At 40.4% G+C, this 23,010-nt stretch overlaps 1 protein-coding gene across 3 annotated transcripts in view; it reads right to left on the bottom strand.

Moving 5' to 3' along the window:
- The window catches only part of NCAPD3 (non-SMC condensin II complex subunit D3), a 146,225-nt gene that overhangs the window by 42,776 nt on the left and 80,439 nt on the right, over positions 1 to 23,010 (bottom strand). The gene's annotated exons all lie outside the window — the stretch shown is intronic.

Genomic DNA, 23,010 nt, shown 5'->3' with positions numbered 1-23,010 from the left:
GCAAATGTATACTGATTCATGGACCGTGGCCAATGGTTTGGCTGGATGGTCAGAGACTTGGAAGGAACATGATTGGAAAATTGGAGACAAGGAGGTATGGGAAGAGGTATGTGGACAGACCTCTCTGAATGAGCCAAAGAAGTGAAGACATTTGTTAACCATTCACAGCCAGCTGGTCTCGGAGAACAGAGGATTATTTTCAAGCCTTGAGAGCTAATGTAAATTGTTCTGCTGGGTTTGGGACTTGCTTGGTACTCATTATTCCTTTTTTCCCTCCAATTTCTCCCATCTGTAATGGAAATGTCTACCTGTGTCTGTTCCACCATTGTACTTTGGAAGCAGATAACTTGTATTCTAGATTTCACAGGTTCACAGATGAAGAGGAATTCTGCCCCAGGATGGAATCTGGACTTGGAATTAATTTAAGAATTTTGGTATGATATGATGGGAGTGAAAGTGTCTTACATGTGGCAATGACATGAATTTTGGGAGGCCAACAGGTGGAATGTCATGGATTGAATGTGTCCCCCACAAATATGTATCAACTTGGCTAGGCCATGATTCCCAGTATTGTGCCATTGTCCTCCATTTTGTGATTTGATGTAATTGTCCTATGTGCTGTAAATCCTAATCTCTGCCCGTGGTTAATGAAGCAAGATTAGGTTATGTTAAAGAGGATTAGGGTGGGATGCAACAACCATACTCAGGTCATAGCCCTGATCCGATGTAAGAGGAATTTCCTAGGGAGTAGTCTACATCACCTTTTATTTTATAAGAGATAAAAGGAGAGAGAAGAGAGCAGAGGAGGGACCTCAGTACCACAAAGAAAGAAGAGCCAGGATTGCAGCACGTCCTTTGGTCCCAGGGTTCCTGCACTGAGAACTTCCTAGACCCAGGGGAAGACTGAAGCCGAGACACATGGAGATCTCCAAAGGACGCTGGGCCTACAGATGCTGAAAAAAGACAAGGACCTTGCCCCAGAGCTGACAGAGAAAACCTTCCCCTAGAGCTATGTGTCAACTTGGCTGGGCCATGATTCTCAGTGGCTTAGCAGTTATGTAATGATGTAGTCTGGCATTATGTAATGATGCAGTCATCCTCCATTTCATGATCTGATGTGGTTATCCTTCATTTTTTGCCTAATGCCGATCTTCACATAATGACCTGGTCTTTGGAACCTAATCTTGTCGATACGTGAGGAGTGAGTATAGATATTACAAATCTTTTTAAGATAAAATAAAAAATGGTTTTGATGTATTAAACTGTGTTATGTCCCTATTGTTTTTAAACCATCTCTTGTTTTACTTCTTCCCACAGCATTGAGTGAGGTCATATTACTCATGAGATAAATTCTATATTATATATTTAAATGAAGAGAAAAACACATTCCTTCCCCCAATTAATTTTTCTTAGACTGCTAGGCACACACACACAGACTTTCTTATTAAGTAAGTAAAAAAAGAAAATTCTCAAATCATGCAGAACTAGGCAACTATACCATAATAAACACATTCACACACTGCAGTAAGCATATGCATATAAACGAATGGTTTTATTAATAAATTAGTTATTGACTAAAAATCTATCCACATATGTCTGGAGTTTTACTGCAGAGAACTCACAACGCAATTTATATCTAATGTCCAAACACCACAATATCCATGTAATTGAAAAATATTTTAAAATATATTAACAAGAATGAGAAAAGACAGTCCTTCGGATGGCCCAAACAGCTACCATTACTCCCCATTCCTTCCTCCCCTGCTAGCATCTGCTTTGGAACAAACCACTGTGCCTCCTTCTCAAGCCTAATGGTTTGTCTAAATAAGCAGCAGGGCTAAAGAGATACAATTCCAGGCTAACAATTCTGGGCTGATGCCCCTATATCTGAGTACCTCCCTCTTCAGGTGATCAGGTGGGAAAACTTGCATTGCACTCTGTGCAGTAAAATATATAACCCCATGAATATAAAACCAGGTGAGGAAAGATCCTCAGGGGCCCTCGTCCACAGTGCAAAGAGAGGAAGCAACCCATGGAAGTTTTCCATCCTGCCTGGAAAGCTTTTGAACTAGGGAGGGCTGCTTGTAATGGAACTTTTCCTGTTGTACATTATCCTTTGTCTATGAGTAATTAAAACGCCTTTCACTACTGCCAACACCATGTACATGTCTCGTGTGTACGACTTGATCAGGATAGTGGACATAAAACCCATGGAGTGGTTGGTACACTGAGTGTAATTCTCCTCCCAGTACTCTGGTGGGTACTTGGAATCTGGAGACAGCCTTTAAGGCAACCTGCATGTGCAATGCAAAGAATCACACAAAATATTAAGTCAAATTTACTACATGAAGCCAACAGAATGGGGAAAAAATTGTCTGAACTTCCCAGTTTTGAAAGCAAATTTGGCTCTTCTGTGACAACTTACCTATCTCTTACAACTCACACCTCTTCTATATCAATTCACAAAGTCCCCCAACTTACCTCCACTTTCGATCACAAGCCATGTGATACAACAGACCTGATTCTTTTGAAAAGTTTTGACTGACTTCCTTAGAAAGCTAGAAATAGAAATGCCATACTATCCAGCAATCCCATCCTAGGAATATAACCTAGAGAAATAAGAGCCGTCACACAAATAAGACATATGCACACTCATGTTCACTGCAGCATTGTTCATAATAGCAAAAAGATGGAAACAACCAAGATGGCCATCAACAGATGAATGGATAAACAAACTATGGTACGTACACACAATGGAGTACTATACAACGATAAAGAACAATGATGAATCTGCAAACCAGCTCACAACACTGATGAATCTGGAGGACATTATGCTGAGTGAAGTAAATCAATCACAAAAGGACAAATATTGTATGAGACCACTACTGTAAAAACTCATGAAAAGATTTACACACAAAAAGAAACAATCTTTGTTGGTTACGAGGGATGCGAGGGGTTGGTGGAGAAATACTAAACAGACAATAGTAAGTGTTAACTTTGTTGAAGAGTAAGACAGTATACAATACTGGGGAAGCCAGCACAACTTGTACAAGGAAAGGTCATGGAAGCTCCACAGACACATCCAAACTCCCTGAGGGACAGAAGTGCTGGGCAGAGGGCTGTGGGGACCATGGTCTCGGGGAACATCCAGCTCAACTGGCATAACACAGTTTATAAAGCAAATGTTCTACATTCTACCTAGGTGAGTAGCCTCTCGGGTCTTAAAAGCCCATGAGTGGCCACCTAAGATACTCCACTGGTCTCACCCCTTCAGAAGCAACGGAGAATGAAGAAAACAAGACACAGGGGAAAGATTAGTTCAGAAGACTAATGGACCACAACTACCACGGCCTCCACCAGACTGAGTTCAGTACAACTAGATGGTGCCCCGCTACCACCACTGACTGCTCTGACTGGGATCACAACAGAGGGTCCCAGACAGAGCTGGAGAAAAATATAGAACAAAATCTTAACTCACAAAAAAGATCAGACTTACTGGCCTGACAGACTGGAGAAACCCCAAGAGTATGGCCCCTGGACACCCTTTTAGCTCAGAAGTGAAGTCACTGGTGAGGTTCATCCTTCAGCTAAAGATTAGACAGGCCCATAGAAACAAAATGGGACTGATGGGGCACAACAGCCCAGGAACAAGGACTAGAAGGCAGGAGGGGACAGGAAAGCTGGTAATGGGGAACCCAGGGTCGAGAAGGGCAAGTGTTGACATGTCGTGGGGTTGTTAACCAGTGTCATGGAACAATATATATACTAACTGTTTAATGAGAAACTATTTGTTCTGTAAACTTTCATCTAAGGTATAATAAAAAAAAAAATTGTGATTGACCTTGATCCTAATATCAAACCATGGACACCATAAGTTCTCATTTTACCTGACCTCTACTTGATCTTACTGACCACTCTCTGTACCCTTACACTCTGTGATGCCAACTTCCTAGTTCTTGGGTTTACCTGTCTGATCTTTTCATTTTCTTCACTGACTCCTTTTTTCTTCTAATCACGTTAATTGCTAAATTTACAAAGCTCTATTCTTAGTGCTCTTCTCTACAATCTAACTCTGGGTGATCTCACTCATCACCAAGAGCCCCCCACTCAGATGTAACAAACCCTCAAAAGCACAAGGTCAAAACTGAAGTTTCCTCTCCATCCCTCCTCCATTCGCTAAGCCTGGCCTACCTGCTGCTTTCTACACCTCAATCAACGGCAATACCACTTTCTTCTTTTTTTTTTTTTTTTGGAGTCGTCAGACCTCCTAAGCCTTTGCACTGCTATTTCCTGCCTGGAACATCCTCACTAGTATGGCTGTCTTGCTGATTTCTACTCATTCCTCAAGATTTAGCTCATGCTACCCCTCTGCGAGGCTAGCCTACGCTTAAAAATAAATGAAAAATACCACACAACTTGTGGTTGATTAATTATTTTTATGTGTGGCCTTTCTAGCCATGGTCTTGTAACTCCCACCCAGGTGACTGTGTGATAGGGTAATGGTGGCCTACCACAGGGATTGATCAGTTTTGCCTTAAAACAGAGCCAATTCCAGAGCAGAGAGGAGGAGCCCACCACCACCAAGGAAGGCAAGATCTGGCAGCAGGAGATGGCGTGATGGCTTCCTGGCCCACAGAGGGAGAAAGCTGAGTGCCTATGGGCAGAGACTGAGGGCCAGGGAGAGGCTTGCCTGTGAGCACAGCTGGGGAGAGGCTATCCTGATGGAAGAACTGTATCCTGGTTTTTTTTTTTTTTTCCTTTTTATTGTTGTGCTTTAAGTGAAAGTTTACAATTCAAGTTAGTCTCTCATACAAAAATTTATACATACATTGTTTTGTGACCCTACTTGCTCTCGCTATACTGTAACAGCACACTCTTCTTTCCCACCCTGGATTTCCCATGTCCATTCAACCAGCTCCTGAAACTCTCTGCCTCTGGACAAGAGCTGCTCATATAATCTCAAGTATTTACTTGAGCTAAGAAGCACACTCTTCACGAACATCATTTTATGTCCCATAGTCCAGTCTAATCTTTGTCTGAAGAGTTAGCCTCGGGAATGGTTTTAGTTTACGGCAAACAGAGAGCCCAGGGGCCACATCTTCCAGGGTCCCTCCAGTCTCAAACAATTAAGTCTGGTCTTTTTACTAGAACTTGAATTCTGCACCCCACTTTTCTCCTGCTCCATCAGGGACTCTCTGTTGTGTTCCCTGTCAAGGCGGTCATTGTGGTAGCCGGGCACCATCTAGTTCTTCTGGTCTCAGGCTGATGAAGTCTCTGGTTTATGTGACCCTTTCTGTCTCTTGGGCTAATACTTCCATTGTATCCATGGTGTTCTTCATTCTCCTTTACTCCAAGTGGGTTGGGACCAATTGATGGATCTTAGATGGCCACTTGCTAGCTTTTAAGACCCCAAACGCCACTCACCAAAGTGGGATGCAGAACATTTTCTTAATAAACTTTATTATGCCAATTGACCTAGATGTCCCCTGAAAACATGGTCCCCAGACTCCCACCCCTGCTACTCTGTCCCTTTACGTGTTTTGTTGTATTCAGGAAATTTCTTAGCTTTGGTTTAGTCTAGTTGTGCTGACTTCCTCTGTAGTGTGTTCTGTCCTTCCCTTCACCTGAGATAACTCGTCTACTTTCTTGTTAGTGAATACCCCTCTCCCTCCCTCCCCACCCTCATAACCATCAAAGAATGTCGTCTTCTGTGTTTAAACCTTTTCTTGGGTTTTTATAATAGTGGTCTTATACAGTATTTGTCCTTTTGCAATGAACTTCACTCAGCATCATACCTTCCAGATTCCTCCATGTTATGTTTCACAGATTCACCATTGATCTTTATCGTCACGTAATATTCCACTGTGTGAATATACCATAATTTGTTTATCCATTTGTCCACTGATGGGCACCTAGTTTGTTTCCATCTTTTTGCTATCATGAACAATGCTGCAATGAACATGGCTGTGCATGTATCTATTCATGCGACGGTTCTTAATTCTCTAGGATATATTCCAAGGAGTGGGACTGCTGGATCGTATGGTACTTCTAGTTCTAGCTTTCTAAGGAAGTGCCAAATCAATTTCCATAGTGGTTGTACCATTTTACATTCCCACCAACAGTGCATAAGTGTTCCAGTCTCTCCACAACCTCTCCAACATTTACTATTTTGTGTTTTTCGGATTAATGCTAGCCCTGCTGGGGTGAGATGGTATCTCACTGTAGTTTTGATTTGCATTTCTCTAATGACTAATGATCGTGAGCATTTCCTCATGTGTCTGTTAGCGGCCTGAATGTCTTCTTTGGTGAAGCGCCTGTTTGTATCCTTTGCCCATTTTTTAATTGGGTTGTTTGCCTTTTGTTGTTGAGGTTTTGCAGTATCTTGTGGATTTTAGAGATCAGACACTGACTGGATTTGTTGTGACCAAAATTTTTTTCCCAGTCTGTAGGTTGTCTTTTTACTCTTTTGGTGAAGTCTTTTGATGAGCATAAGTGTTTGATTTTGAGGAGCTCCCAGTTATCTAGTCTCTCTTCTGGTGTTTGTGCATTGTTACTTATGGTTTGTATTCTGTTTATGCCACGTATTAGGGCTCCAAGCGTTGTCTCTATTTTTTCTTCCATGACCTTTATCGTTTTTTATTTTATATTTAAGTCTTTGATCCATTTTGAGTTAGTTTTTGTGCATGGTGTGAGGTATGGGTCTTGTTTCAGTTTTTTTGCAGATGGGTAACTAGTTATGCCAACATCATTTGTTAAAGAGACTGTCTTTTCCCCAATTAACGTTTTTTGGGCCTTTGTCAAATATCAGCTGCTCACAGGTAAATGAATTTATGTGTGGATTCTCAATTCTGTTCCATTGGCCTATGTATCTGTTGTTGTACCAGTACCAGGCTGTTCTGACTACCGTGGCGATATAATAAGTTCTAAAATCAGGTAGTGTGAGGCCTCCCACTTTGTTCTTCTTCTTCAGTAATGCTTTATTTATCCAGGGCCTCTTCCCTTTCCATATGAAGTTGGTGATTTGTTTCTCCATCACATTAAAAAATGCCAGTGAAATGTGGATTGGGATTGCACTGTATCTGTAGATCACTTTGGGTAGAACTGACATTTTCACAATGTTGAGTCTTCCTATCCATGAGCAAGTGTATGTTTTTCCACTTATGCAGGTCTCTCTTGGTTTCTAGCAGTGGTGTCTTGTTATCCTGAGTGTTCTTGAGCCTGTATTGTAACTGTTACTTCCCTATAAACCTCGTAATTGTGAGTATGGTCTGTGAGTTCTGTGTGGCCAATGCAATGCATCATCGAACCCAGTAAAGAGTGCTGTGGAAGGGATGGTTGGTGTCAGAATTAGTAAAGATGGCAGAGAGAGGTGGCACATCTGACCTATGCCTCACAGTAATCAGCCATGGGCTGTTGGTCTTGATTCTCCTTTCCCCTTGTGAAATAAGGAGGTTAGACCCTGCCCCCAAGCTGTTTTTACACAACTGCTCATGCCCTTTTCTCTGTGCTCCTATAACTCACTTTGTATTAAAATTGTGAGTTTGGGTTTTTTTTTTCTTTGGTCTCTATTAGACCGTGAGCAGCTTAAGTGGAGAAAGTGCATTAAACTCTTCTGTAAGGAATATGTTTGTTCAACTGAATAAATTAACCAGTTCTTCTTTCATATCTTTCAACCCTCAGACCCAATCCTTCACCAGCTCTACAACTGCTACTTGTTAAACAGCTCTTGAATATGTCCCATTCTTTCTGTTTCCACTGCCTTCGTCTTAATTCAGGTCCCCGTTATCTTTAACTTCAATCATTTCAATAGTGGCTTATATTCCCACACTTCAGCCCTGCACTCTTGGTCACCACATACAAAACCACTGTCTACAATTCTTAAAATATAAAATCCTGCATTACTCATCTACTTTAAATTCATCAATGGCCTCCCCCTTCCCATCCTGTTTTCAACCTAAAGGCAGACTGCTTGACATGCTACAGTACAACTCTCCAGTACTGGGCCCTGCTTAGCTCTCCAGTTTCATTTTATGCACAGCCCCACAAGCCAGCCTGAGGTCCTGTGGTGTCTGGAACAGTACACATGACTTCATGCCTCCATGGCTTTGCATTGGCTGTTTCCTCCACAGGAATGCCCCTTGCCCCCTTATTAACCTTCACCTTTGAACTGTGATCTATTCTGTGAAGTTCTCCCTCCCCGAACTGTTCCTGATATCCCAGTAATACTTTCTGTTTATTAAAGAACTTAACATTTTATTTATAAATGTTCACAGATTTCTTTATTCCACAACTCTTACTGTTCGCAATAATGTTAACCTTTTTTATTACTCCCTAGCACAGTGGCTCTTACGTTTTTTCATCTCAAGACCCATTTAAACTTTTAAAACTTACTAAGCACCCCAAAGAGCTTTTGTTTATGTGCATTATATCTATATTTCCACATTAGAAATTAAAACTGAGAAATTTAAAAATATTTGTTATTTTGTTTAAAAATAACAATATACCCATTGCACATTAATGCAAATAATGTATTCTTTTCACAAAAATTACTATCCTTTCCAAAAGAAAATAAATTTAGTGAGAAGAATGGCATTGTTTTACAATTTTGTTAATCTCTTTAAGGTCTGGCTTAAAGGTCGATTCTAGTACCTGCTTTAGCATTAAGGAAACCTTGGTGGCATAGTGGTTAAGAGCTACGGCTGCTAACCAAAAAGGTAGGCAGTTCGAATCCACCATACACTCCTTGGAAACTATATGGGGCAGTTCTACCCTGTCTTATAGGGTCGCTATGAGTCGGAATTGACTCAACAGCAACAGGTTTGGTTTTTGTTTTTGGTTTAGCATTAAATCTGTTTCAACATTGCCAGACAGCCTCTGGAAAACTCTAATGTACTACCATGAAAGAAGAGTGAGAAACAGCAAATAATATGTTAATATTACTACGAAACAGGAGCCCTGGTGAGCACAATGGTCAAGTGCTCAGCTGCTAACTGAAGGGTCGGCGGTTCAAATCCACCAGCGGCTCCACTGGAGAAAGACCTGGCGATCTGCTCCCCTAAAGATTACAGCCTAGAAAACTCTATGGGGCAGTTCTACTCTGTCACATGGCATCACTATGAGTCAGAATCGGCTCAACAGCACCGAACAACAACATTACTGTAAAAATAGTTTGATCTCATGAACCCACCGCACATTGAGAATTGCTGCCTAGCAAATTTTCTGCAAAGGTTATTCCAAAATTTCTTGACACTTAAGCCTCCTAATTCTACCTTCTCCTTCCTAACTTTGGGCAAATGATTTTAATTACTACTTTACTGAGACAAGAAAGGCTTGTTTTTTACTGAGAAGGCTAGCAAGGTCTAGTGTTTATATCATTTCCTCTTTTGCACTTCTCTATTCCCTTTTCAGTTACTTTCATCTCTAAAGTTTTCTTTTCCTATTTTGTAGATGTATTTTTCTTTTACAGAAACTTTCTTCATTAAATATCCACCATCTTCCATTTACCCTCAATACTTTTTCTATCTACTGGTTCCCTAACCCTCTGACTTCAAATACCCACAGGTGGCTTTCCTTATCTTAAAATGAAAACAAAGCCTGTGAGGGTTGCTATGACACACCTGGATTGTAAGATTTCAGAATGTTAAAACGTAAGAAAATATGCATTCCAGAACTGATGAAATAAGGGAAGTCAAGCAAGATTCCTAGAGATAAGCAAAGGAGAGAAGGCTGGGAAGGACATTTCATACAGAGAGAGAACCACGTTCAAAGGCACAACCGTGTTTTAAGATGGCATGGCAGCCTGGGTTGTGGTCTGGTGCTGTCAGGGCACAGAAAGAAGGTGGGCAAATACGAGATAACAATGAAGAGGTGGGTAGAGGCTATATGATGAGAGCACTGTATGCTATGCCAAAAGTTCATACCTTATTCTGAAGTGACTGGAAGCCACTCAATGAAATCTTTCGAAAGATCCCTCTAAGGGCAGAGTAGAAGTCAGATTAGAGTGAGGAGAAACTGGAGGCAGAGAGTCTAGCCAGAAAGAAGATCAGGGAAATTTAGGGAAGTAATGATGGGGTCTGAGCTTAAAGCTGAAGTCCTAAAGATGAAGGGATGCCAGAGACATTTGCACTGGAGAATTACTAAGAACTGGGAACAGGCTGAGTGCACACCGAGGAGTGGGGGGTGAAAAAGGAAAATGATGACGAAGATTAGCACGACTCGCCGGTTCCGCATTTGGGTAACTTGGTGATACGGCAGAATTAACATAGAGATGGAATACAGGGAGAAAAGCAGATTTGGGAAGGAATCCAGCTGGTAGTTTAAAAGGTGGGGCTGTAAAACCAAGCTGGAGCTACACATTTATGTTTTTTTAAGTATCAATTTTTAAAAATATCAAATTGTAATTATCTTCATAAAATAGTAAAAGTAGCAATATATTCTTATTACTTAAATCACCTCAAACAGTAAGTAGAAAGTGAAAATAGCCCCAGCCCACACTCAATAGAGATAATCACTGTTTGATACTAGTCCTTCCAGATACTTAAAATGCATATATAAAAATACCACACTTTCGATATATTTAAACATATGTGACTGTAGCATTCATATCCTGTCTTTTACTTGCCAATATGCTGCTGATATATTCCCATGTTAATAAATATAATTGTACTATTTCATTTTTACCAGAAGCACAGTACTGAATTGTACTCGTGATAAAATATACTTGGCAATTTTCTTCCCATATACCTTAAGTTATATCCAATTTTTGTTTTGAAAAACAATACTGCAAAACACCCTCATGTGTACAGCTTAAGAACCAACCTATTTCACCATGTATTTAGGATAAATTCATATGATGATAATTGCTGGTCCAAATAAATTTTTTGTTTTTTCCCTAAAATATACATTGCTAGATTGTCCTTCAGATTTCAATGATTGTGATGATTAAGGCTGTGTGTCAATTTGGCTGGGCCACGATTCTCAGTGGTTTGGCAGTTATGATGTAGTTTGGCAGCTATGTAACGATATAATCACTTCTATAATGAGATATAATCACTTCCATGATGAGATCTGCTTATGGGGGCAGTCAATCTGTTGAAAGGCAGTTTCCTTGGGGATGTGGACTACATTCAGTACATGCAGACTTTCCAGCAAAGCTCACTGGCTTTGGCTCGCTTTGGATCCTACATCTGGCTCCGGTTCTTAGGACTTGAGCTAGCAGCTCACCTGCAGATCTTGGGATTCATCAGCTTCCACAGCCTGTGAGCCAGTGGCCTGCTGTCTTACCTGCTAATCTTGGGATTTGTCAGCCTCTACAGCCTGTGAGCCACAGGACAGCTGTCTGACCTGCTGATCTTGGGTTCGCCAGCCACTGCAGCCACATGAGTCAGGAGAAGCCTCCAGCCTGACGCACAGACTTGGAACTTTCCAGCCTCTACAACTGCATAAGCCATTTCCTTGATATAAATCTGTTTCTCTCTCTATATATAAATATATATATATGCTTCACTGGTTTTACTTCTCTAGAGAACCCAGCCTAAGATAACAATTTATACTCTAACAAAGTGTGTAAAAATGCCCACTTTCTGAAATTCTCAATAATGGTGTATATTATTATATATGACATTATGAGAGGTTGGGTTGTTTTATTTTCAATTTCTTTGACTGGTAGAGAAATTTAATACCAGATTCAATATCTCTTTGTATGTTTATTGCCCGTTCAGTTTCATCTTCTGCACACTGCTTGTTCATGTAGTCTATCCATTTTTCTATCAAGCAGTTTATCTTTTCTTTACTGATTTGTAAGAATTATTACTAAATAAAGGACATCATCCTTTGTTTGTCATATGTTATATGTTCCCAATCTGTCCTTTGTGTTTTATTTATGGTGCTGATAACTGTTATTTAAGCATTTACTGAAGAACTATTATGTGTCATGTAATGTATATGCACTGAGCATAGTGTTGAAAATGAGGCATAATCTCTTCTGTTTTCCATTCTAGAGAGGTATTATGAACTCAGCTTGAAAAAAGAAATACCTATACAAAACTGAGGAGCCCCGGTGGCACAGTGGTTAAGAGCTTGGCTGCTAACCAGGAAAGTTTGGCAGTTCAAATCCACCAGATGCTCCTTGGAAACCCTATGGGGCAGTTCTACTCTGTCCTACAAGGTCGCTATGAGTTGGAATCAACTGGATGGCAATAGGTTTGTTTTTTTAATACAAAACTGTGTCCTTTTAAAAAAAACTACCAGGTATTCTGAAAATTTCACTAATCTTTATCATGTTTGTAGTTGCATAACCACTGAACTATCAACATTATAAGAGAAACACAATAAAGTCAAATAGACAAAAGATAGATTAAGTGAACTAAAGACAGAAGAAATGAAATTATCAAGTATCAAGAGAAAAGAACAAAGAAAAGAGAACAAAACCAAAAGGAAATACAGTATTCAATTAAGAAATCTAACATTAGAATTACTGGAATTGCAGAGCACCATGACAATAATAAAGGCATAGAAAGAATTTTCCAAGTAATAAACATAGAGAATTTCCCAGACCTGCACAGAAAACCAAGCCTGAAAATACAGGAAGCTACAAACTCCAGTTAGAAAAAATACAAAAAGTTCTAAAAAATTTTGAAAACCAAAGACAAAGAGAAAATTCTGAAAGCAGCAAGAAAAAGCACAATATAACATACCAAGGGTCCTTCAGCTTCTCCCCAGAAACTAGTCTAGAGGCCAGAAGACAATGGAGCAACATACATAAAATACTGAATGAAAAGAATTGCCAACCAAGAATTCTTTACCCAGAAAAGCTGTCATTCAAAAACAAGGGGGAAATCAAGACATTCCCAAACAAACAGAAGCTCTGGGACTTTGCCACTACCAGATCAGCTCTGCAAGTAAAACTCAAGGGAGTTCTCCAAATGGAAAGGCAAGACCATTAAACAAAGCACTCGAATTTATACATAGGAAAAAAAATGAGATCTTCAAAAAATGCAACAACATAGTCAATCATAAGGACCAAGCATATGATATTTTCAGGGAATAAACTCAATAATTTAATCCTGCAATCAATACAATATCGAGTAAACAAGAAATAAGTACAAAGTAAACCTACTGAATATAGGGTGTACAATGATGTTAATGGAGACTCACCAACAGAAATGGGAGGGAGAAGCAAATCAGGAAGAGATTTAATGTGTTAATGTTGTATGTGACCTATTGTTCATATCTTAAATGTTGTTGCAATTTCAAGTTGCATAATGTAGTATGTATGGTCAAAAACCAAAACCAAACCAGTTGCCATCGAGTCAATTCCAACTCACAGTGACCCTACAGGACAGAGTAGAACTGCCCTACAGGATTTCCAAGGAGTGGTTGGTGGATTCGAACTGCCAACCTTTTCGTTAGCATCTGAGCTCTTAACCACTGTGCCACCAGGGCTCCATATGTGTGGTAACCATGAAGAAATCACCTAGAAAAAATATACAGAAGAAAAAAAGGGAGAAATCAAAAAGGCCCATCTCAAGAAAACAGCCAAACACAAACAATAACAGAAAAATGAGAATAAAAAGACAAAAAAGATACAAAACACTCAAAAAACAAAGCAAAATGAATGAGGTAGGGTGACAGCTAAGGTTGTGTGTCAACTTGGCTGGGTCATGATTCTCAGTGGTTTGGCAGTCATATGATGATGTGATCACTTCCACGATGAGATTTGATATAACGTGATCACTTCCATAATGGGACCTGCTATGAGTAGCCAGCCAATCAGTTGAAAAAGAGTTTCCTTGGGCATGTAGCCTGCACTGAACATAAGTGGACATTCTGGAAGGCTCATGGGCATTTGTTCGCTCTGGATCCTGCAGCTGGCTCCTGTTCGTGTGACCTCTGGTTCTTACAACTTGAGCTAGCAGCTTACCTGCAGTCTTGCCTACTGATCTTGGGATTCGTCGATCTTCGCAGCCTGTGAGCAAAAGCCCTGCTCTCTGACCTGCCAGCCTTGGGTTTGCCAGACCTTGTGACTATGTGAATCAGGAGAAGCCTCTATCCTGACCCAGAGACTTGGGACGTTCCAGCCTCTACAACCACGTGAGCCACTTCCTTGATATAAATCTCTCTCTATATATTATTTATATGCTTTACTGGTTTTGCTTCTCTAGAGAACCCAGCCTAAAACAGGTAGACACTTCGTTTTCAGTAATAATCTTAAATGTAAATGGTCTAAACTCCCCATGCAAGAGGCAGAGAATGGCTGAATGGATTTAAAAAAACATGATCCATCCTTTTGCTGTCTACAAGAAACACACGTTAGACATAAGGACACAAACAGACTGAAAATAAAAGAATGGAAAAAAATATTCCATGAAACCAGTAACAAAAAAGAGCAGCGGTGGCCATACTGATATCAGATAAAATAGACTTTAAATAAAAATCTATTATAAAAGATTTAAAAGGTCATTACTTAATAATAAAAGAGTCAATCCAGCCAGAAGACACAGCAAGTATAAATATATATGCACCTAACAACAATGCTCCAAAATACAAAAGACAAATACTGCCTAATATAAATGAAGAAACAGACAACTTCACAATGATAGTTGGGCACGTCAACACATCACTTTCAATTTTAGATAGAGCATCTAAAAGAAACATCACTAAGGACACTGAGATCATAAATAAAACCGTAAGCCAACTTGACCTAATGGACATATATAGAACACATCACCCATCATCAGAACAATATACATTTTTCTCCAGCACACATGGATCATTTTCCAGAACAGATCATACACTAGGACACAAAACAAGTCTCAACAAATTTAAAAATATTGAAATTATACAAAGCATCTTCTCTGACCATAATGGCATAAAGCTAGAAATCAACAGAAAAAATAAAAGAGAAAAAAAAAACAAAACATAGAAACTAAATAACACACTACTAAAAAACTATCGGGTCATAGAAGCAATCAAAAGTAAAATTAAAAAAATTCTTTACAATCAAACTGTGGTGGATTAATTACTTTTGTGCCTTTCTAGTCATGGGCTTGTAACTTCCACCCAGGTGGTTATATGATAGGGTAATTGTGGTCTACCAAAGGAACTGGTCAGTTCTGCCTTAAAAGAGAGCCAATTCCAGAGCGAAGAGGACAGCCCACCACCAGCAAAGAAGGAGAGACCTGCAGCAGAGACCTGCAGGAGACAGCACAGTGGACTTCCTGGCCCATGGAACAAGAAAGCTGAGTGTCTTTGGGCAGAGACTGAGGAACAGGGAGAAGTCTACGCCTGACCCACAAATTTGAGACTTGCCAGCCTCCACAACGGCATGAGCCATTTCCTTTATATGGCTCGTGAGTTCCGTGAGACACTGCAGGGATGAGGGAACCCAAAGACAGGATGGAGAGTACTGAGGCAAGAGGGAGTAGCTGATGTTAGAGATGATGGAGTAGTACAGCAGCTTGGAAAAGTTAAGACATTTGGGACATCTTTAACCTCTGCCTCACAGGAACCATCTCTGTACTGATCCTTATAAAAGAAATTATTGGTTTAGTTGGTGTCAGAATGATGGGTTTCACTGCAAAGGACCAGATTCACTGGAATATGGTTTTGGAAAAAGGGATAAACAGGAGAATGACAAACCTTTGGATTCTGAATGGGATAAAAAGCACCCATGGATTGAAGAAGCTGTTATGTTGCAATCAATTACCCAAGGCAAAAGCTATTCATGGGATTTAGGAAGGGAGGATCTAATGCCTGAGGAATTGGATAACTGGATGCAGATGGAAATACAGAATGATAAGGAAACGGCCATACATACAATTCTTTGGTTTCTCTTACCCATAATACCTGCAATGGCAGGGAAAAAGAATGTAGGGGCTGATTTTAGCACTGAACCAAGCCCAGATCTGGTCTAGTCAGAGCTATGACTGCTAGTCTCAGGGCCTACCCAGAAAGGAAAAATCGGGTCGGAACAGGAGGCAGTTCCTCTACCACCACTGGCCACCAAGAAGGTAGTGTGGGAGGGAAATGGGCAAAACTAAGAAATCATAGAAATCAGGGGGTACAGTGTAAAGGAGTTGCTTCAATTTGTAGATCAGTATTGTCAGCTTCCCGAGGAACGGTTACTAAAATGGATTTTAAGAGTAACTAATTTAGGGGCAGTGTCTTTAGTTTTGAATGCTCCAGAATGGAACAGTATGTTTGGGTTGATGCAAGACCCACAACTCACTATGGAACAGTCATGAATGATGATACAAGATCCATTTACACAGCAGGTTAACCCAGAGGGGATGGCCAGCCTGATAGACTGGATAAAATTTGCAGTGAGATTTGTTTACCCTGAGAAGGGAAACTGCCCTTCTCTTCCTCTAAATACCCAATGGAACACTCCAGAGGAAGCAGTTGATGTGCTACTTATGCAAGCCATGCTGGAATGGCTTTATGTTGATCATGATATTCATCCAATGAGTATGCCCATTACACAGGTCATGGTAGATATGGTAATCAAGGGAACCCCTTCTACATGGGCAACCCATGTAACCTTGCTACTGCAAAACAAATCAACAATCCAAGAAGGCTTGTCGGATCTGTTGGCACAGCTTCCCTGCATGGGTCTTACAGGTGCAAGAAACATAAGGGTGATTTACAGGAGAATGGGAAGAGGCAACGGGGAAAGAACTTACCACAGCAGGAAAGAGATTTTTAGATGGTTACTAAGAAATGGGATGAACACAATGGACATTGATGGAGTTGAGACAAAGGTTCTAAGGCAGCACTACAGAAGGCTGGGTGGACCAACAGAAACTCCTGCTGGTCCCTCAATGTTAAAGAGGCCTAAACAAGTCCATCCTATTCACCTTAGCCGGGAGGTATTTAATGATGGGAATTCCCATCTGGGAACATCTGAAGCACAGGCTCAGCTGGTTGATCAAGATAAGGATTGGAGGTGGCCAGGGTCTTCTGGTCCAGCCCCCAGCAGGGGACCCAAGGCCATACGCACATGTGTGGCTGAAATGGCCTTGGGGTGGGGAAGAGACTTTTCCTGGGGCTCCCGGATACAGGAGTTCAAAGTACTGTAATCCCAAAACCTGTCAATAAAATCTTCAAGAGGCCTAAGTATATGGGGATGCAATGGTTGATGGGAATAAAGTGAAAATTTGGATGAGAATTGGAAGATTTAAACAGATCTTGTATGAAGTAGCTGCATATCCCTTACTGAATGTATTGTTGGTATAGATAGTATGTCTAATTGGGAAACACTCCCTTTACCCGATATTGTAAAACTTAAGGCATGTAAGTCTGCCCTTAGGCCAGTATTGATTGGATGTGCTAAATGGGAGCCATGAGAATTGCCTGAACTCACTCAAGTTGTCAATCTGAAACAGTATAGGATACCTGGTGGACAAAAGGAGATTACTGCCTTGATTAAAGACACGCTAAAGGCTAGAGTATTGGTGCCAACAAATTCTCTGTATAGCAGCCCTGTATGACCCGTGAAAAAGGCAGATGGCCCATGGATGCCGACAGTAGACTACTGAGTCCTAAATAAAGTAGTGCCACAGGTGGCTTCAGCTGTTCCACACATGGTATCAATGGTGGAGAAAATACAGCAGGCTAAAGGAGAGTGGTACACAGTGATTGATCCTGCAAATGCCTTTTTCTCCATACCAATCTCAGAAAAGAGCCAGCCACGGTTTGCTTTCATGTGGGAAAGATCTCAGCTTACTTTCACTACATTGCCACAAGGTTACCTGAATTCACCAGCTTACTGTCATTGTTGGTTAGATGAGACTTGGACTTGGTGCAGATCTCAAGTACAAAGAAACATTATATTGATGATATGTTAATACCAAGCACTGAAGAACAGGCTAGGGCTGATTTGAATACAGTGGTGGCCCACACGACCAACAGAGGCTGGTTATTAAATCCAGCAAAAATCCAAGGCCTTGCCCAAACAGTGAAATTCTTTGGTGGAATTCTACCAATTCCTGGGCAGTGGCCAATGGCCTGGCTGTATCGTCAGGCAAATAGGTGATGGAAAATTGGACTGTTAAGGGGACATCCATTTAATAGCATGAACCAACAGAAAGTATTGTGGGACCTTAGAGGGCACAGCAGAGTAGGGCATGTTGATGCCCATCAGAAAAACTCCCTTCCTGGATCGGAAGGTGATTGGAATCTGAAAGCAGACCTGTTGGTACGCTCACTTGAGGTGGCCAACTGGGTCCATGAAATGAGCGGACATGGGGGTGCTGCAGCAATGCAAAGATGGGCTGAATCTAGACACATTCCCCTTGCACCCTCTGAGGCACAAAATGTCAGTAAGGACAGCTCTGTCTGCCAGCAAGAAAGATAGGTTGCAGATGGCTATCGGGCAGATTCCCCAAGGGGAACACCGTGCACATAGCTTGCAAGTTGATTATATTGGACCAATGACACCAGTGGCACTAGGTGGCTACAAATGGGTCCTCACAGGAATAGATACTTACTCTGGACTGGGCTTTGCATATCCCATGACAGATGCAAATGCCAAAAATACCATTAAGGGACTGAACAAAAGATATTGTACCAATTTGAGCCACCAAGTTATATTTCATCAGACCAAGGAACACATTTTACAGCCCACAGAGTGCAGCAAAGGGCCAAGAAACATCATATTAAATGGACATACCATATTACACACCACCCTCAGAGTAATGGTTTGACAGAAAATTGGAATGGGCAACTGAAACATCTCTCATCCAAAATGGGGAGAGAGAAAGGCATGAAGGGCTGGCTCACAAGCCTTCATGAGTGCGTGCTCACACTCAACATGAGGGGGACAAAGGGAGGACGGAGCACCACAGGCTAGACTTCTATGCTTCTCTGGGGGATCTGGGGAAGAGGGGGTGGGGGAGTATACTGGTGCCACTGTACAGTTCTTCCCCACATCATCTAAAATTGTTTTTTGCCTGCTGTATGCTGTGGTTCCAGGACCACGGATGTAGCTGCAGGTACTGGAAGCAGGGGTGGTGCTTAAGTAAGAGACTGTAACTATACTGCTGAACATGTATGCCAGAATTCCCAAGGATGGATTGTACCTTCCCCGCATCTAACAAAACTGGGGTTGACAGTGAATACTACTGTACTGCCTAGTGGGCAAGACAGCCCCCTAGTGTTGTACCTATGTAACCCTACCCAACATGAATGGGAGTGGACTGAGGGGTAACCACTTGCTAGACTGGTCTTGCTACCAGCAATCTGGACTACCACAGCAGCTGAACCTGATGTTCCTTCCTAAGGTGGAAAAATTTGTGTAAAAATAAATGACAATTAGAAGGAAGGAGAAATAATAGCTGAATGCAAAGGAATGAAAAAATGGGTTATGCAACAGGGGAAACCTAACATTATGCTGATAGCTTGAGAGAGACTCAGAGCAAGGGAATATTCTCTCAGTTGAATTTTTTCAGAGGCCAGAAAGGGTGAAGATGAAATGACTTCTGGAAAACCTGACAAGATCAGATGGGAACTTGCAGCAGACTTGAATGGTACCTGAGTAAACTCACCCTTTGGACTCTTTGCCCTATTGAAGGACTAACTGTTAATGACTGTTTTGGACTGGTAAAATGATTGGGAGGGGAAAGTTAATCTTTCAAGTATGAAAGGGTTGATGGCTAGAAAAGCCCGGGGGTGGTCTAGCAGTGGGTTAATTACTCGTGTGTGGCCTTTCTAGCAATGGTCTTGTAACTCCCACTCAGGTGATTGTATGATAGGGTAATTGTGGCCCTCCAAAGGGATTGGTCAGTTTTTCCTTAAAAGAAAGTCAATTCCAGAGCAGAGGGGAGAGCCCACCACCACTAAAGAAGGAGAGACGCACAGCAGAGACCCGCAGAAGACGGCATAGTGGGCTTCCCGACCTGTGGAGCAAGGAAGCTGGGTGCCTTTGAGCAGAGACTGAGGGACAGGAAGAAGTCTATGCCTGACCCACAAACAGCATGACCCATTTCCTTTACATGGTTTGTTAGTTCTGGGAGATGTTGCAGGGAATTAGGGAACCCAAAGACAGGACAGAGAGTACTGAGGCAAGAGGGAGTAGTTGATGTTAGAGGTGATGGAGTAGTACAGCAGCTTGGAAAAGTCAGACATTTGGGATATCTTTAACCTCTGCTTCATAGGAACCAGCTTTGTGCTGATCCTTATAAAATAAATTATTCGTTTACAAACAAAAATGAAAACACAATGTATCAAAACTCTTGGGATACAGCAAAATCAGTACTCAAAGGGTAATTCATAGCAATAAATGACTACATTAAAAAAAGAAAATCCAAAATCAATAACTTGAACCTACAACTTGAATAAACAGAAAACAAAGAACAAAATAAGCCTAAAGCTACAAGAAAAAAAGGAAATAATAAAGATCAGGGCAGATAGAAAATAGAAAAACAACAGAATCAACTAAACCAGAAGTTGGTTCTTTGAAAGGATCAATAAAATAGATAAACCACTGGCTACACTGACAAAAGAAAAAAATAAGAAGAGGAAAATAACCAAATTAAGAAATGAAACTGGAGACATTACGACAGATCCAACTGATAAAGAGGATCGTAACAGATTACTATGTAAAACCATACTCCAACAAATTTGAAAATCTAAATGAAATGGACAAAGTCCCAGAAACACACTACCCAATTAAACTAACACAGAAGTAGAAAATCTAAACAGACATACTACAAAAGAAGATATTGAAGATGTCATCAAAAAAAGAAGAAAAAGCCCAAGACCAGATGGCTACACTGGGGAATTCTACCAAATACTCAGAAAAGAGTGGACACCAATTCTCCTCAAACTCTTCAATAACAAAGAAGAGGAAATGAACGCTCCCTAATTCTCTACAAGACCAGCATAACCCTGCTAACTAAACCAAGCAAACATACCCCCAACCTCAAAAAAAGACCAACATTTCTCATGAACAAAGATGCAAAATTTTTCAACAAAATTCTAGCCAATAGAACTCAGCAACTTACCAAAAAAAATCATACACCATGATCAAGTGGGATTCATACCAGCACTACAAGAGTGGTTCAAAATTAGAAAATCAATCAATGTAATAGACCACATAAATAAAACAAAGGAAATGAACCATATGATCACATCAATTGATGCAGAAAAGGCATTTGGTAAAATACAACACAATTTTCTGAGAAAAACTCAGCAAATAGGATTAGAAGGGAAATTTCTGAACATAATCAAGGGCATACATGCAAAACTAACAGCCAACATTACACTCAGTGAAGAAAGATTGAGATCCTTCCCTTTGAAAACGGGAACGAGAGAAGAATGCCCATTATCATCATATTATTCAATATTGTAGTGGAAGTCCTGGCCAGAGCAATAAGGCAAGAAAGAGGAATAAATGGTATCCAAGTTGGAAAGGAAGAAGTTGAACTATCTCTATTCACAGATGACATGATCCTATACATTGAAGACCCTAAAGAAAACTGCTGGAACTAATAGAGAATTCAGCAACATTGCAGGGTACAAGATCGACACACAAAAATCAGCTGGATTCTTTTATACTAACAGAGACTACTCTGAAAAAGAAATTAAGAAAACAATACTATACCCCCAAAGTGATTAAAAAAAAACAACCAAAAACCCTAGAATTAACCTAACCAGGATCATAAAAGACATATACAATGGAAACAAGAGATTAAAAGAGACCTACTTATGCAAGGGCATTCCAGGTTCATGGATTAGAAGACTTAACAGTGAAATGTCATTCTACCTAAAGGGATCTGCAGATACAATACAATCCGGATACAAATCCCAACAACATTCTTTACTGAAATGGAAAAACTAATGACCAACTTTATATGGTAAGGAAAGAGACCTCAAATAGCTAAAGCAATATGGAAGAAGAACAAAGTAGGAGGCCTCACACTCTCTGATATCAAAACATACTATACAGCCATTGTAATCAAGGAATCCTAGTGGCGCAGTGGTTAAGAACTTGGCTATTAACCAAAAGGTTGGCAGATGAATCCAAGAGCCGCTCCTTGGAAACCCTATGGGGCAGTTCTACTCTGTCCTATAGGTTGCTTTGAGCTGGAATCAAGTATTGGTTCAACGATAGATACACAGACCAGTGGAAAAGAATTGAGAACCCAGAAATAAATCCAGTCATCTACGGACAACTGATTTTCGACAAGGGGTCAAAGTCCATTCAATGGGGCAGAAACAGTCTCTTTGATAAACGGTGCTGGAAAAACTTAACATCCATTTGCATAAAAATGAAATAGGACCCATACCTCACACCATACACAAAAACTAACTCAAAATAGATTAAAGACCTAAATCTTACACCTAAAACTATAAAACTCCTAGAAGAAAACACAAGGAGAAAAGTATGGGACCTAATCTTTTGTAAAAATGGAGTAACAAACGTAACAACAAATGCATGAATAAAGACAAAAAAGATAAATGGGACTTCATAAAAATTAAAAACTATGCTCATCAAAAGACTACCAAAAGAGTAAAAAGATAACCTACAAACTGAGGAAAAATCTTTGGAAACAACATACCATAATTTTATGCAAATAACATGTGCATTACACATTTTTTTTGCCAACTGCATCTTCCCCCTACGAGGTATTTTTGTAAATGTACTATGCTAACTTTTTTTACAGCAACATGTAAAAATATTAGCATAGCACATTTATGAAAATACTTCCTGTGGGGAAGGCATGGTTGGCAAAACAACCATATAACACGTGTTATTTGCATAAAAACACAGTATCCAATAAGGGTCTAATATCTAAAATTTATCAAAACTTCAACAACTCAACAACAAAAACAGAAACAACCCAATAATTAAGTGGGCAAAGGACATGAACAGAACCTTCACCAAAGAGGACATCTGAGCAGCCAACAAACATAAGAAAAGATGCTCACAATCATTAGTCATTAGAGAGATGTAAATCAAAACTGCAATGAGATACCATCTCACCCTGGCTAAAATGGCACTGTTTTTTT

This window comes from Trichechus manatus, unplaced genomic scaffold (genome assembly GCF_000243295.1).
Source record: "Trichechus manatus latirostris isolate Lorelei unplaced genomic scaffold, TriManLat1.0 scaffold00064, whole genome shotgun sequence".
NCBI classification, from domain to species: Eukaryota; Metazoa; Chordata; class Mammalia; order Sirenia; family Trichechidae; genus Trichechus; species Trichechus manatus.
This window is presented reverse-complemented; position numbering and strand designations above follow the sequence as displayed.